The 17100-nt window shown below is 35.7% G+C and overlaps 1 protein-coding gene across 1 annotated transcript in view; it reads left to right on the plus strand.

The window, feature by feature from the left end:
- The window catches only part of ROBO2 (roundabout guidance receptor 2), a gene marked incomplete at its 5' end in the record, with an annotated part of 530965 nt that overhangs the window by 279542 nt on the left and 234323 nt on the right, over nt 1-17100 (plus strand). The gene's annotated exons all lie outside the window — the stretch shown is intronic.

The following is a 17100-nucleotide window of genomic DNA, read 5'->3' on the forward strand; positions in this document are numbered from 1 at the left end:
TTGACTAATCAAGAAAATCAGAGAGTATTACAGAAATCAATCTAATATTTAGAATATGTGTGTGTGTGTATTCACACATATTCCAGTTTATTAATTCTAATTCATTTATTTTTTTAATTTCTCTCTTTGAATAATTTTAATTTTGACTTAAGCCATTAACTTTTTTTTTTCTTTTTTGATATTTCAGCAAGATCCCATTGGCTTAGCCACTTTATGTGCATGTAGGTATGTGTTTATGATATCAGTTGTAGCTGGTATGGATACTAAATCCAGAGATGTGCTCCTCCAGGCCATAGAAAGACAGGGTTGTACTATTGTTGCCTTACACTTCATAGTGTCAAACACATTCACTACGAAGGAATATAAAGAGGATTATAAACTTGTGATTTCAACTGATAGTGTATAATAAATACAAATCTATATCCAGAACAGAGGAAGTGGGCTTTCCCAAATATCCACCTTAGGGTTAGACCACCTATAGGGGGTAGGGCTCAGTGGGGATGATGATGGTAAGAACCAGGGCCTCAGTCCAGTCTCTGAGCTCCTTCATCCACATCAACCATGTAGCTTTGAGTGCATGCCAGATTGTCTATGTTACCTTACCAGCAGGTGATCTATAAACTGGTTAAACTCCTCCTGGAAAAACTAATATTGTTGTGTAAGAAAAAGTTCCAGTTAAGTACTTTAGTTTTCTTCCTGGTCTATGAAAGCTATAATCAAAATATAATATAAATGGAATAGACACCATATTTTAAAGTAATTTTTGAACATTTATATTCTAAAGGCATATGGCAGTCCAGATTATCCATTACTCCTGCAGACATCACATTCAGTGTACACAGTGTCCAAAGAAGTTCTTATCAGGGTGATTGTCCCCTGAGTCCTTAGCATCCCAACATCTCAGGGCATCTTTCCAGTCTCTTTCTCTCATTAGAACGTCTTTCAGCTTTCAGAGAAGTAAACACATGTTTCCTCTCCCTGCCCTACACTTTCTGGATGTGTTCCAGTCCCTTTGAATTCCAAGTCGGCCTTCACTTAGATGCCCTCCTGAGTTCTGAGTCTCCTAGTTTCATGTCTGCGGTGTTCCCCCCCCCCAAGGAATTAACCCCACCTTCCAAATTATTTCTCTTGGAACCCACGGGGCTGCTCATTGTGAAGAGAATATTATTGTATATTAATTTATTCATAGTACCAGGTATTGTGCTAGCCGTTGAGGAATAAGGGGGTATAAGACAAAACATCTCCCTGCAAATTGCTTGTAACCTCAAGTATTTGTTCAAATCCGAGTTTTCATTATAATTCCCTAGTATGTATTATCAGAGGACATGTACATATCAAATCAAAAAGGATTCCTTTAGGTAAGGTAAGAAGTGTACACACACCTTAGGGTGTTTGGACTAGCTCGTTTGCTTCCTAAGATCTATTGTCCATATTCTCACTAATCCCTTGAGACTTATTATTTCAAAAACTTAATTTTAGCCAGCTCATGCATAACAGATTTTTATCTATGGAAGAAATTTGCAGTGTGAAATAAAAAGTGTCGAAGCAGTGATATTTAGGGAAGCTTTGATGTTAAACTGAAGGTTGGCATTTTGTTTAGAAGTGTATTCATCTATTCTTTGATTCCATAAATCATATTTAAACTATTAGTGGCTACAGTAATGAAGTTACCGTGGATTCTAGAAATGAGGTATTGCTTGTGTGGTCTAATGTGTATCTTTAATAGACTGTTTTTGAATTGCTAAAATTCAACCTATTTGACTCTGTCAGAAGAGCTTTAATGTCCTTCATTGTGCAAACTTTGTTTCTGTCACCCTTGACAAATCCTAATGGGGATTAATTTAGTTCTGGGTGACAGAATAAGGTGCAACGTAACCCAGCTTTGTGTCATGGATCCTAACTAGTTATGAGCCTTGCTTTTCCCGCTGCAGGCAGAAACTTTGCTAAACCTACAATGGACACAGAATTAGATGCCTCTTCTTTCTGTCTCTTACTCGTTCTTATTTAGTATAACCTCTTTCTTTCTTGTGTGGCCCAATTTAAAATTATATATTGTGGAGGTATTTGAAATTGCAGTAATAAATATGTGTTCTACACATTTTTAATCACTTGCCAGTCTGCATTAGCCTTTTAATTATTAATAAAGTGAAATCCATTGATTTCCTCCAGTTGTTCGAACATGAGTCTGACCTAATCCTGCCTCAGGCTTGAGGGGTTCTGAGATGAACAGCAAATCCTTGAGCTAAACATTAATTTTGTGGGATTTAAACATAGTACTATTTCTTTATTCCTGAAGGAGGTTACTCCTTTGTCTTTTTCCTACTGAATTTGCAGAAGTATTATGAACTTTGGTCTGTTTCATGTTATACATACAAAGTAAATCTTGGACAAAACAAGTTTGTGATGTCACTAAAATTTGACCTTTCTCATTATTTTGTTCTGATATTAGAAATTTTACCATGGATACTCATGAAATGGTACGTTCAGAAGACTTTAATACCATTTTTAGATTAAAATGAAGCACATTTATTAATAGAGCATTTTTTATTTTTATGTGTTAGAACTCTTTTTCTCTAGTTATATTTCCAACCTTATTCAATAACGTATTTGGATTTATTGCACCTTTTCTTGATGATATCTCATTTTTATTTTCCTTTGTTCATTGATCTAATGTCAGTTACATGTTTTTACTTCTTATACCTATAGAAATTGAATGGTATGTCAGTTCCCCTTCTCAACCTCCTCTTATAAAAGTATGTTAGTGAACCAGGGTGGCAAGATTGCTTTTGAATGGGAATTTATATTTGGTCTTGCTTCTTTATTTTTTTATTTTTTAGTAAAAGCACAGGTTAGAGTTTTGAAGTTGGTAAATAGCATGAACTAAAACTTCTAGAAGAGAATGACATAGAAACTCCCTCTTCATTCTGTAGGTTCAAATATAAAATATATTGTTTCTCAAGGCTAGAAGGAAAATTGCCTCTAAGTGTGGTACCACACAAAGACTACATGTTAGTAAGGTACTTGCAAATATATGAATGAATCTGTGAATGATTAACTGCTATATGATAAACTTCTCAAACAATGATGTTTGATGAAGACAGCTCTTTAGCCAGGGCAGTATCACATAGTTCAGAATAGTCATATTTGGAGAAAAATTTATTATAGCCTACTGATCCAAATGTTATAATATTATTATTCAATAGTTATTAATTTACTATTCATATGCTAACTGTTGCATATTTAACTTGATCAATTTGGTTGTTCCTCGCAACCAAAGGGGCTTCTTCTCTTAACATACCAAGCTTATAGAGTATAATTTTATGTTCGTCTTATATAGTATGTAATTTTATATACATCTATAAATCATTCTGCCAATTTATTAAAATCCACAGTAGACTTTTTTTAAACTTGTAGTTAGTTTAAACATTTACAATTGGAAGCTGAGAAATGAAGTTTACAAGTGTTTTTTTTTTTCTTTTTTGACCAAACCACAGCCAAAAAAAAAAAAGGTTGTTTTTATGTGTGCAGTCTTTCCCTGCATGGCAAGCCCTCATAACTGCTTCTGATCCCAAATCTCAGGGAATTTGTTTTCAACACCATAATGGTCTTTCAAAAGCAACCATGATTATAGTAACTTCAAAGCAGCAAGCATCTGTACTTCAAGATGGGCCAATGGAAGCTAGCATCCATCTTCCATAAAAAAGGCAATCGTGCTCTTCCCTGCTGCCACTTACAGGGGCTTCCTCAGGGACCTTGTTAGATGCTTTCATGTGAAGACCGTTTGACCCACTTCTGATTAGTGTGCAGGTTTTCACGGCAATGGCTTCTGGGAGGGAGATGCCGTTGGCTGGTCGCCTCCTTATTCTTGAAGTGAAAGAAAACTCTCAGTGGAATATATTAAGGATAATAAAGAGAAGAAGAAACACCAGTTAAAAGAAGGTTGAAATATTGAACTACTATTAAAAAAAAACCAATGAAAACATATTTCTATACTGATTGTTAGGAGGATAACACAGTTGGTGTCACGGTTTCCTATTTTGTGTTCAGAAGAGTTTAACTTCTCCATTTCATTTTCTGGAAATAAGGGTTTTGAGAACACAGAGTAAGTGACTCTGGCTCATTTTTACCTTTGGTCAGTCAGTTTTCCATTCCCTGAATGCCCATTTTTCCATTTACAATAACACTAAAAAATATTAAAATGTCTTTAAAAGTAACAATAAAGATACCAAGAATGCCTAGAATGTTAACACTTCTAAAAATTGTCGTTATAGCTTTTATAGCCTAGGTAAAATCTTCCCTCACCAAATTTCTCTTGGCATGAATATCAGCAACTGTGTTGATAGTGAGATAGCAACAATTTTCTAACCATATTACGCCATCTTTAAAATTCAATGCTAATTTTTCTTTACTAACTGTTGTTTAATTTAGAATTTATTTAAGGTCCTGCTTGCATAAATAGGCCCGATATTTCTCCATTTTTTGTGCTAACAGGTTGCTTACACACACAAAAACAATCTGCCAAGAAAATAATTTACTTAATGGCTTCTTGCTATTTTCATTTATTTACATATATATATATGAAAATGGTTTACCACAGAATCCAGCATTTGCTCTCTTCCTACCCACACCCCACATAGGATTGCCACAGTCTAATTTTCCATTAGGATAGATTAATTTTAATGTAACTTAATACATATCACAATACATTCCACACACGGTGTTCAGGTACACCCATTTTTAATTTCTCCTGCTTTATCCCTTTAAAAACCACAGCTGTTCCTAGGATAACAAAAATGATGTTGAATAACTGCTTACTTTCCCACTTTCCCGCAGGGGTGGGGGAACAGCAGGTAGCATAGCCTCATCCCCAAACCAGATGTTACTTTATTAAAAATTGAACGTTTTGGAGGGACTAGAAGGAGATTTATGCTTTAGGAGAGCAGCAAAATTGGAAGGGGTAAGAATATCAGATGGTCTAATTCAGCTTTTAAATTCAATCTTTGCTTGTATTTTATCATCTGTGTTTTATTTAGATCATATTTTAGATGTTTGTGGACCAATAAAATGCCCAAGGTCTCACCTGACACTAATTCAGTTACCATCGTTAGTCAATCCAACAAGTTTTTTTGGATTCTTACCGTAAAATGACATCAGGATAAATTCTGTACAGGATTCTAATTATAATAGAGTATAATACAATATAGTTCTTCCCTTATGAGGGTCTAATTGTTAATAACAATTCACTAAGGTATTTAATTATCAGTAGAATTTTTAAAGGAATTTAATGTGTTGTGTGATACATATTAATCTGCCATTTAACTTTATTTCACTATAATTTTTTTAGATTATATTTTTCATGGATTTTTTTCATACTTCTTTAAGGCATGAACAAGCCATAGGTGTCAAAGTGCTCTAATTTTGTCTGTGTTCAGAACTTTTTTTTTCCCCTCTAATTCAGTTTAGAAGCATGCTGAAAATGTCAACTACTATAAAATCATTCTGCAGTAACCTAATCCTTTGGATATCCAAATAAACAAGAAAATTGTGTATTTTCAAATGTGGCAATAAGGCTTTAAAATTGTGTCTGAGAAATTCTTAAAGATATTTTCACATTCTCAATTGCATCCATCCACCCCCAAGTTAAAGTTCTGGGGATTTTTGTCTCCTCTACTTCCTGGGTTACCGTTTGCATCTCTATATGCTAAATGATGATGATAGGTAGTGCTTTCTCAATTACCACTCAAACACAAAAGATTCATAATTTCTGGGAAAATTACAGAAGAATAAGTAAAACTTCTAAAGCCAGGCAGTCTCTTATTCACTCTAAATAAATTTCTTCCTTGATGTGTTCCTGAGTTGTTTCATCTTTGAAAAGCAAATTACAAAAAGCCTCTTTAGCACCTTCCAATGACAATGTAGTAAAAAAGAGTAACAACATAAAACACTTGGTCTTTAAAATTATTATGTAATACTGTTGTAGTTACCATAGCCACTAGAGACTAATTGAGCACAATTATGCAGAATCATTGATTTTTAATTTTTTGTACTTAAACACATATCTATTTGCAGGTGTTGATATCAGCCCCCCCCCCATGCTAAGTGTCTTCTGGATACAATCATCCTATTAGACTCTGACATGATTAGATTGCTGTTGTTGAGTGTCTCAGTTATATAAGTCTGTCAACTGCCAGTGAGGACGGATAGTTTGAATCTTGCAATTAGTCAGTCAGCAAAAATGCATCATGCCATTTGTCTTAATGTGGTCAATTTTGTTTTATAGCATTAGATAAACATAGGAAAGGAAGACACTAATCTGGTCAAGTTATTCCATAATACTGTGAAACTACGAGTAGAATAATTTTAACTTTTCTTTATCGAGGGAATGGAGGGTTCATCCTTTGAGGTCTATAGTAAAAGTGAATGCATTGAGAAAACTGTGGCAAGGTTTGATTAAATATAAGTATACGTCAAAAGTTCCAGATTATAAATACTTAAAGGATATTTAAAGGTAAGATATCTGAATTTAAAAAAAACCTGTGTGTGTAGTGTTACTATATTATCTGGTTTTTCAAAGACAATATCTATAGTGTTACTGTAGAGATAAATACTACTTCTGAAAAAAATTATTTGTCCCTCCATCCAAAAGGGAATCGGTCTGTGCATATTGGGGAATTCCTATGTGACCAAAAAGGCTTAGTCAGTGATTTTGATCATGGTGTGTCCCTCTGTTGTACCCTACCAATCAAGAGATTTGGTGAATTCAAACTACATAAAAATCTACACAGTGGAAATTATCTTCACGAAATTACATTTAAACTAGTTATAACTGATAGTAATCGAAGACCTTAGTTTCTATAGAGGATTGGAAATGCGTTCTCTAGGACAATTTCATCTTCACGAGTTATATCATAACATTAACTCTTACCTAGAAGGTTCTGTCCATCTTCTGGCTGATTACCCAGGTTGGAGCTGGAGCTTTATAGGTGAGAATATAATCAGTTAATTTGACAAAAAATCCTGAACAAGAAATCTCTTCAGGTACCTCTCTGTTTTTAATAGCCACACCATTTGGCAAAGATGTATGTCTTCCTTTAGGCAATGTGTGTATGTATGACATTTACGTATAAATAAATGCCATGAGTGTTCAGTATGATTCATAAAATATTTGTTGGCAATAAACTGGAGTTTATAAATAGCATTTATTTTTAAAGATTTTTTTTCTTCTACTTAATGTAATCTATAACATTTAAGGGCTTTAAATTGTCTTGAAGTGGAAAAAACTTAAGTGCTTTTCCTAGCTTTGTGTTGGGTTCCAAATTTACCTGCAAAACCATTTGATTATTTTAGTAATGTATGCTATTTTTAGAAGAATAAGGCAATAAGAACAAGCAAGGAGAGACAGACAAATAGAAAGAGAAAAAAAATTTAAACACTTTTAAATCTTAGTACCAAAATAATGATTTTAACATTTAAGTATATAGTCTCCTTTTATTTTATAAACATGAGGAATTATATAGTACATTATAAATGCTTTATTATATATGTAACACTTTTATATATAAATTATATACACTAATATTTACTTCAATAAAGAGATAATGAGTCATTTTTAAGCCAATTATATGAACCTTCCTTTCTACACTTAACTGGGTTTTACCCATCTAAGCCATATGCAATCTCTTTGGACCCAGGGAAACCAAAATAGAGGATTTTCAGAGAAGATGCAGTAATTAGTTTGGAATGTTGGGTGGCAAGAAGTGAGTGTTTAGACTGAAAAGGTAGCTGTGGGAGGTCTTGATGCCAAGCCTAAGAGATTATTCTTTATTAACTCTCTGAGTTTTCTTGAAATTTTAAGAGCTGGCAACAGAGAAAGGGAGATTAAACTTTGTAGTCTATAGTTAGACTATATTTTGTACAATGTAAGATTATCTACAAGGAAAAAAAATCATTTACTTTGGTAAAAAACTTCTGGGTCAAGTTTATAGACAACATAGATTTTTACTGGGCCTCTTTTTAATGACTACATTAAAGTCAAGTCTTGTAAAATGGCCTGGAATTAACAGAGTTGTTTTTTTTTGTTTTTGTTTTTTTTCCTTTCTAAAAGTGCTAGAATTCAAACTCCTTTTTCAGAAACTAACAAAGACTTGATGCTACTTAGTATTTGGTTGCTAATGGGTGCTAATGGGAGCCTTTGAGAGTGTCTTTGAAAAGACAAGTTAAATTGCCAAGTTTGTTTGTTGGTTTTCATATTTCTCTCCTTCCAGTTCTCATTACAAGTAGATTCAGGAAAATACTTAAATGAACTACAATGAGTAATTCTAGGAAGGTACTTAGAACTGTTTGTTAACTACTAGAATAGCCTAGTTAAATACTTTGAATGAATGACAGTTAAGTTTATTTTGGTACATTAATCTCCTTGATATCTAGAGTTCCCCCAAAAAGTTCAGCAGAGAGGGTACCCTAATGAAAACATTCTTTGGCAACAAGAGATATTTTTATGCTGTCCTTATAGTCAGTGATGTAGGAGAGATGTTACAGTTTGAAGCTGATGGTCGAGAAAGAATTCTTGAGATGTCTTTGGTCCAAAAAGGTGGTTTTATTAAAGTACAGGGATAGGACCCATGGGAAGAAAGAGCTGCACCTTGGTATGAGGAGTGGCCCTCCTCATGTTGTGAGGGGATTAAGTAAGGATAGTGTAAGTCTCCCAGGTATTTTAGAAACAAGGTTTCCAGGATCCTGAGGGGGCTAGCTATTGTTGGGAAAGGTCATTTATTACTGTTTCTTAAAAACTCAGTCATAAGACCCTTCAGGTGTATATCAGTGGGTCATATGCTTGAAGGATGATCTCCAGCATATATCTTGAGGGGTAGAGATAAAAGAAGTTTCCAAAGGAATTTTTATATGTTAAAGTAGACGTACAGGATCCTGGGTGGAGGGTCAGGCTAAGGTTGCCTTTTGCCCTTAGCAAAGTATTAACATCGAGGCAGCTGAGTTCCTAGATGAATGTCACTCTACCTGATTGAAGGGCTTGTCACTGGGCTGTAAGTAGTAAGGAAATTTAATAATTTTTCTTCTGCTGTTGTTTCCCACATCAGTCAGGACATGTTTTATGGAGGTCTCTTTGGAGGTCTCTTTGGAGGTCTCTTTATGGAGGTGATTTCTTTTTTTTTTTCTTTTTTAAAGATTTATTTATTTATTTATTCGACAGAGACAGAGACAGCCAGCGAGAGAGGGAACACAAGCAGGGGGAGTGGGAGAGGAAGAAGCAGGCTCACAGCGGAAGAGCCTGATGTGGGGCTCGATCCCAGAATGCCGGGATCACGCCCTGAGCTGAAGGCAGATGCTTAACCGCTGTGCCACCCAGGCGCCCCTGGAAGTGATTTCTTTGACAACCCAATATTTTGTTTTGTTTTGTCTTGAAATCACAATTCAATATAACTTTAGCTGCTGAATTGAGTCTGGAATCCATGTTCTCTGCCTTTTAAAGCCAAACTCTGAGAAAGTACTACGTCTCAAGTTTCTTGAGGATGAAATCATAACTTAATGAAAACGAAACCATTGCTATAGGCTGCATGTTTGTGTCTCCCCCAAGTTCATATGTTGAAACCCTAGGCCTCCTGTGATGGTGCCTGGAGGTGGGACCTTTGGGAAGTAATTAGGTCATGATAGTGGAGACCTCATGATGGGATTAGTGCCCTTATGAAAAGTGACAGGATAGAGCTTGTTTCCTCTCTTTCTTCTCTGCCATATAAAGTCACAGCAAGAAGATGGCCATTTGCCGACCAGGAAGGGGACCCTCACGGAACAGTGGATCTGCTGGCAACTTAGTCTTGGATTTCTCAGCCTTCATAACTTGGATAAGTGAGGGGCATCCAGGTGGCTCCATTGGTTAAGCTTCTGACTTTTGATTTTGGCTCTGGTCATGATCTCAGAGTCCTGGGATTGAGCCCCACCTCAGGCTCCCTGCTCAGCGGGGAGTCTGCTTCTCCCTCTCCCCCTGCCCCTCTACCCCACATATGCTCTGTCTCTCTCTCTCAAATAAATAAATAAAATCTTAAAACAAACAAACTCCGATAAGTGAATATTTGTTTTTTAAGCCACTCTATAAATGATGATGTATTTAGCGGCTCAAACTGACAGAGACAACCATGTATCAAAAAATATATCCAAAAATAAATAGACCTAGGATTGCCATGATAATGACTGACACTTATGTGGTACTTAATAGTATTAAATATAATCTTACCCTTTTAAGGGTAAGAATACATATGAGGTGTGTGTGTGTGTGTGTGTATCCATCTCTATCTATATATCCTTTAAATTTCTTTTACATCTGTCAAAAGTAAAAGCTTATACTATCCCCAGAAAACAGACCACAGAAACCATAAGTAATCTGTGAAAATCACATAGCTCTAGGAGTCATGGTGCTAAAAATGAAATGCGAGCATCCTGACTCTGTGGTGTAGGGTGAAAGCACTACAGTGTACTGCCTTGGGCTGGGTTTTTCTGGGCTAGCAAATATTTTGCTGTATGGGTGGCAGGTGGAAAATAAGGTGGAGGGGACTGTGTATGGAGAGACATGATGAGAAAAATGGATAAGCATTTAGGGAAAATGATGGAATTAGGAACGGAGGCATTAAAGTTGATTTTTAAATTCTACTTAAAATTACCATTTTGTGATTATTCTAACCATGGAGCTTGACTTTGGTTAAAGTGATTCATTATTTCTGGCCCAGGATATCATTATGCATTCAAGAATTTAGGCCTTAAAAATGATAGGCTTAGCTCAAAGCAGAATGTATAGGTGACTTGAATAATCTGACTCTAGGTAAATTGTAATCAAGCAGAGCTTTTTAAATGTTTCAAAAACTTTAAGGACATCTTGAATAATTACTGGTAGTTAATATTTCTTTTTTTTTTTTTTAAGATTTTATTTATTTATTTACTTGACAGAGAGAGAGACAGCCAGCGAGAGAGGGAACACAAGCAGGGGAGTGGGAGAGGAAGAAGCAGGCTCCCAGTGGAGGAGCCTGATGTGGGGCTCGATCACAGAACGCCAGGATCACATAACAACTGAGCCACCCAGGCACTCCTGGTAGTTAATACTTCTAAACTTCACTTAATTTCTTTCCTGTAGCTTTTATTAAGAATTGATAATGTGGGGCAGGAGCACCTGGGTGGCTCAGTCCGTTAAGTGGCCGGCTCTTGATTTCAGCTCAGGTAATGATCTCACGATCCTGCGATCAAGCCCCATGTCAGGCTCCCCGCTCAGTGGGGAGTCTGCTTGTCTCCCTCCACCTCTGTCCCTAACCCTGCTCTCTCTCTCTCTCTCTTTCTCTCTCTCAAATAAATAAGTCTTTAAAAAAAAAGAATTGATAATGTGAAATCAACCATGGATTCTTCTGGAGTCACTTTGGGGACCTTGTTAAATAAATCAGGCATTGGGGAGCATAGCTCCAAGAAACCAGTAAATGCTCTTTAATTATTAAAAGTTATCCAGTGCATTTTTTTCTTCTAAATGTATCACTTTACAAATAATTGTTTTAAAAGAGCTAATTTGCGTATGTTTTAAGTGAGAAAAATAGTGATCAACTTTTCTTCTGAGGAGCTTCTCTTTGATAAACTGTGCTTATTATTGGTTCAAGAACACTTTTATATTGGCTAGTAGATGGCTTCTGTGCATTTGGGGTCTTAAGCATTTGGGAGTGAGCAAAATGTAGATAATTTAATCCTCACAGCAGCCCTATGAGACTGATATTGAGATTTCCATTTTGAAGATGACATAGAATGAGGTAGAGCTGAATTAAGTGAACTTTTAAAATGTTACCCTGAGTGGTAAATTTCTAATTACAATTCAACTCTTTTCTAAATACAAAACTTCTATTGTTCATTCCTGGGCCTTATGTTTTTGTGTTTTTGTTTTTGAAGTAAGTTTTAACTTATGTGGACAATTTTTATGGTCTTTCCTATCTTCCCTGGGAGGCTCCTTATAAGAATAAAAATATAGGACTGTGTGGGTTTTTCAGATTGTTCTTTGGATTCTTGGTTATTTCTTCCATGGCCAAGCCACAGACACTGGGGATACAAAAATATTATAGAAGGAATTAAATCTGTCCAGAATTTTTTTAATCTAAAAAATATATGTTTATTTATTTACTCCTATTTGTCCAGAAATTTTTGGTTAGATTACTTCTTCATCAGCCTCTACAATTTATTGAAATCCCAGTTCTGGGTGACTGGATTATGAGTTTATATTTCATGTCATTCTGCTGGTCATATGCTATCTTAGAGTTTTGTTTTGTTTTGTTTTACTTGAACTCACGGAGGAGAATTAAATCCTTAAAAGGTAAACCGAAGTTTGTTTATATTTCTAGAATTCAGCACCGATTCATCCAGTGTTATGGACCATTTCACAAGCCCCAGTATTCTCTTCACAACTAGATTTTAAACATCTTCAGGGCACGGATAGCATATTTTTACATTGTCTTGTATATGTACTGGATACAACTCAGAATACTTTTTCAAATGCTTCTTCAGTTAGATTTTTTTTTTCAAAGATTTTATTTATTTATTTGACAGAGATAGAGACAGCCAGTGAGAGAGGGAACACAAGCAGGGGGAGTGGGAAAGGAAAAAGCAGGCTTCCAGTGGAGGAGCCTGATGTGGGGCTCGATCCCTCAACGCCGGGATCACGCCCTGAGCCGAAGGCAGATGCTTAACGACTGTGCCACCCAGGCGCCCCTTCAGTTAGATTTTGCACTGTAATTCATTTTGAAGACTTTCCTGACTCTTTAAACAGTGGGAGGCAAAATTAAACCTACTGGACATATAAAAGGGCTATGCATTTGAAAACTTGGTTGTCTGGTGTCCTCTAGAGAGCTATCAGAAAGAAGAGATATCGGAAAGGAAGCTCTAAGGGACATATTCTGCAGAATTTGTAACCAGTGATAGACCAAACATTTCAAAGGAGTAATACATCTAAGTGAGAATAGAGGAGTTTGAATCAGACCAAGAGAAAAAGGTTTTTCAATTGGCACGTGGTTCTCAGACCTGGATTGGTTGGAGCAGGTCAGGGTTCCATTTGATATTAAGCTTAGAAACGGTTGTTTTTCACTTGGCATTTGCTGTATTAAAACAACATTACAAATGCCCAAGTACCACAGTTCCTTTACAACTATGAAGGAATTGGGGAATAATAATTCCTCAGTACATCGAGGCTGCAAAAATTTTATTTGATGCTCTCTATATGGAATATCATTACTCATGGGTCCTTGGTTTTAAAATAAACATCAGACATGGGGAAGTCATTAAAAGACAGCAAAACTTTATGAAATATAATATCTCATGTGTAAGTTTATGTACATAACCCCTCTATATAAACATTAAGTGTGTGAGCTTGCATAAGATGTAAGGAGGCAAAACTGACTTTTAGCTGTGTTTATATAAAACAGATAATTTCATGATTACATTTCTTATTCTGTGTGTCAGTTACAGTATTTCTTCTCACAGTTGTTGGACAACAAGCTTTGACATTTTAAGAGCCTACAGATGTCATAATTAAACTTAGTAATCAGTCTAGAAATAAACACATAAATAACAAGGGATCAAAAGGTCGGCAATACGGCACGGCATAAACAGGAATCCCAATGCTTGCTCCTAATATGAAAAAAATGCATTCTGCAGTTCAAAGCATGTCATTCTTCACATATGTTCCAATGAAATATGAAAGAGGGAAAACTCTCTCCAAATGATTAATGTAACATTTTACAAGGACATATGGATGTTCTTAGAATTTCATGGGGGAAGGGGAACTTACCTGGAATCAATTATGGGAAATTTGGCAAAATAGAAGTGAAATATTCATTCGCTCTTCTTCTTATAATTACTCAACATGTGTTATAAGAATTTTAAAAAATCCGACAGAATAAGATGAGGGTAATTTCAGTCAATGGGAATTAATTGTCTTCAGATGATCGCATGACAAAAAAAGACTTACTCAGGTTTTGGAACTGATTTTGAAGGACAGGTTTCAGTGTATGCTGAGTAAAGCTTGAGCCCAGGCACTGTCTTTGCCCTGAAGTTTTCTCAGACCCTCCCCAAGCGGTGGTGTTTCTCTCAGGTCTTGTGCTGCTTCAATCCATATACATGGACGTACTTCTCTGAGAGGAACATTCACGGAATTGTTTACCCGTCTATCCCACCAGACTATGAGGGTCTTGAAAGCAGCGACCTCTCTTATGATACATCTTTGTATCCCCAGTTATTTCTGATATATCAGGTGCTTCTTCTTTGATAGACTGCTAGGTCAGGGCTGAGAGACACAACAGGTAAAGAGTAAAAATTTAGAATTCAATGAAAAAAAAGTGAATAAGTTCATATGTTAGTGAATGAATGTTGCACAGATATTTACTTATTTTGATTGAAGACTTCTTATTTCAATCACTAGGGAATGTTGAAATTGTACTCTTTCATAGGAATAAAATAATACTTTAAAGCTTTTTTTGTTAAAAAATAATGTAGTTTCTTTCAATGCTGCAGATGGGTTTAATTAACAAAAAATTAAGATTACCATAATACCTTTAATATCTTCATATTATCCTTACAGTTCGGCCTTAAATAACAATTAAGACTTTAAAGTAAGTGTGTGACACGGTTCTGCCCTAAATATAAGTTAACATTGCAGGTAAAATTAGGCAATAATTAAAAATGTGCAGAAGTCAGAATTGCCATTACTCAGTTAAGGATAAATGTATTTTTTAAAGATTTTATTTTTTAAGTAAGCTCTACACCCAACATGGGGCTTGAACTCAGAACCCCCCAGATCAAGAGTCGCATGCTCTACCCACTGAGCCAGCCAGGTGCCCCAAGGGTAAATATTAATTATAGAAAGTATAAAGTTTTGCCATGTAACTTTTTCTAAGTCTACTAAAGGATTTGAGATTTTTAGGAATTTAGGAGTTTAAGGTAAAAGAGGGGAATAACCCCCCACAATGTTGTTGGAATGCAAGAAATATTATTTAACGGTGCACAGGTCAGCACAAATTTCCCTTGGGTCAAATCTAACCACACCCAAAGCTGAAAATATTTACTCTCTGGCCCTTTACAGAAAAAGTTTGACTACAAGCAGTCCATTTGATTTTTACACATGTTTTTAAGTGCTAGGCTTCAGTATTACTCCCTGTCCCCCCTCAGTTAGATATTTTAAACTTAGCAAATGTCTGAACTTTATTTCCAGTTTAGATTGCAATGTGGTGAGTAGTCAGTGATGAGGCACCTTTATGAGGAAGAATAGGAGAAAAGGCTGTATTGCTTTTAATAGCTGTGACTCCCTTTATGTTTGTAGGTATTTATCAATCCAAACTGATGAGGAAATAGGAAGAGTTCACATTGCCTTCTGGTGTCAAGGAATATATGGTACAGGGACATCTGGAAAATGGGTTTTGGTGGATTTAAAAAAATGTTATTAGTGGTTTGGTCAAATATTTTCTTGTATGAGTATTACATCAACCACAGAATACTTTGTCCTGAGTCTTTTAGAAGAGCTTTTTGGCTATTTATATGACCTTATAAACATATAGAATGAAAAGTACTATGACAATCCACTGATACATTGCCTTGTTGAGAATATGGTTTCCATGCCAAGAACAACCATGAAAAATTGCATAATATCTCTGTAGCACAGCCAATCACTGTTCAGTTGTGTGCCCATCAGTTGATCTTTTGGAGGAATTAAGGGAAATTCAAAAGAAAGATTATCCTGTGCAAACAATGAGAGCTTAGATATCTTGCCTACTGGCCTAAGGTCTCTCCATCATTCCTGTAGGGTTTACTTTTTGTATCAGGAGTTAATTAAGGTGAAACATGAGGTAATTAGGGATAATCCTCCTGGCCTCCTGCTGGCCTGTTGCCTCCTAGGCCATTACCTACACGCAACTCTTCACAGTTTAAGAAAGAAAAGCAGATTTTTGTAAAAGTGATGCTCCTGCTTTTTTATGACGTGAATTCTCATCTTTAAGACAACTTTTTTAAAATAGCGCCTTTACTTGGTAAAGTGTAAAAATGTTTATCCTCTTCTTGAGTTTTGATTTAAAAAGAAAGGGGCGCCTGGGTGAGTCAGTCAGTTGAGCACCTGACTCTGGGTTTCTGCTCAGGTCATGATCTCATGGGTCCTGGGATGGATCCCTTCTTCGGTCTCCGTGCTCAGCAAGGAGTCCGCTTGAGATTCTCTCCCCCTGCTTCGCCCTACACTTGCTATCTCTCGATCTCTCTCTCTCTCTCTCTAAAATAAATAAATAAATCTTTAAAAAAGGAAAAAAGAAACAGAAAAACAGATTATTATATTAATACATACCTGGTCACTGGCAGGATTATGGAGTTAAACTTGTTCACTTTGCATGTTACTAACAGATGAAATCTACACCAGTTTGAATCTTTAGTTTTGATTATGCTGAAAATTTATGCTTTTCCCCAAACCCCCAAATTATATTCTTTGTACAGATGTGTCAGTGAATTGTGCAATTATAATTATAATAGTAATTGTATGGGGGCGATGAGGAGAAATGAAAAATAAAAGTAAAATTTTTCCTTGAATTACATCCAGGTATTTTATCTTTGAGGAACATTCTAGTCTTTATAATGTAGTAAACAAATATACCAGGTAGTTAACTGACTTTTCAGAATACATACACCTCTGTGTGTTTAGTATGTTTGTTCCATGATAAGTTTTTATATGAGTGTGTTTTCTGTGCGTGTGTGTGTGTGCGCACGCGCATGTGTGTGTTTAACTTTTACCTTTTCAATAAAGGAAAGAATAAAAAGATTTAATGTCCTTGTTGAGCTTTTCTAAGTTGAAAGGAAAACGCGTGCCCCTTTATACATACCCTCACCTCCTAATTTACCAACCATATTAGAATCTGTACTCTTGCCAAGAGGCATTTTATTACGATGTTCAGATTTTAGAATTGACAGACCCCCATATTAATTAAATGGCAAATTGCTAGTAAGCAGTCATGACATTTATAAAGGAGGGCATTTATAGAAGAAGTAAAATCTTTTCTGCCATATTTTGTAATATCCTATCAGATTCTGGGCTTAAAAACC

Source organism: Ursus maritimus, unplaced genomic scaffold (assembly GCF_017311325.1).
Source record: "Ursus maritimus isolate PB19 unplaced genomic scaffold, ASM1731132v1 scaffold_4, whole genome shotgun sequence".
Classification (NCBI taxonomy): domain Eukaryota; kingdom Metazoa; phylum Chordata; class Mammalia; order Carnivora; family Ursidae; genus Ursus; species Ursus maritimus.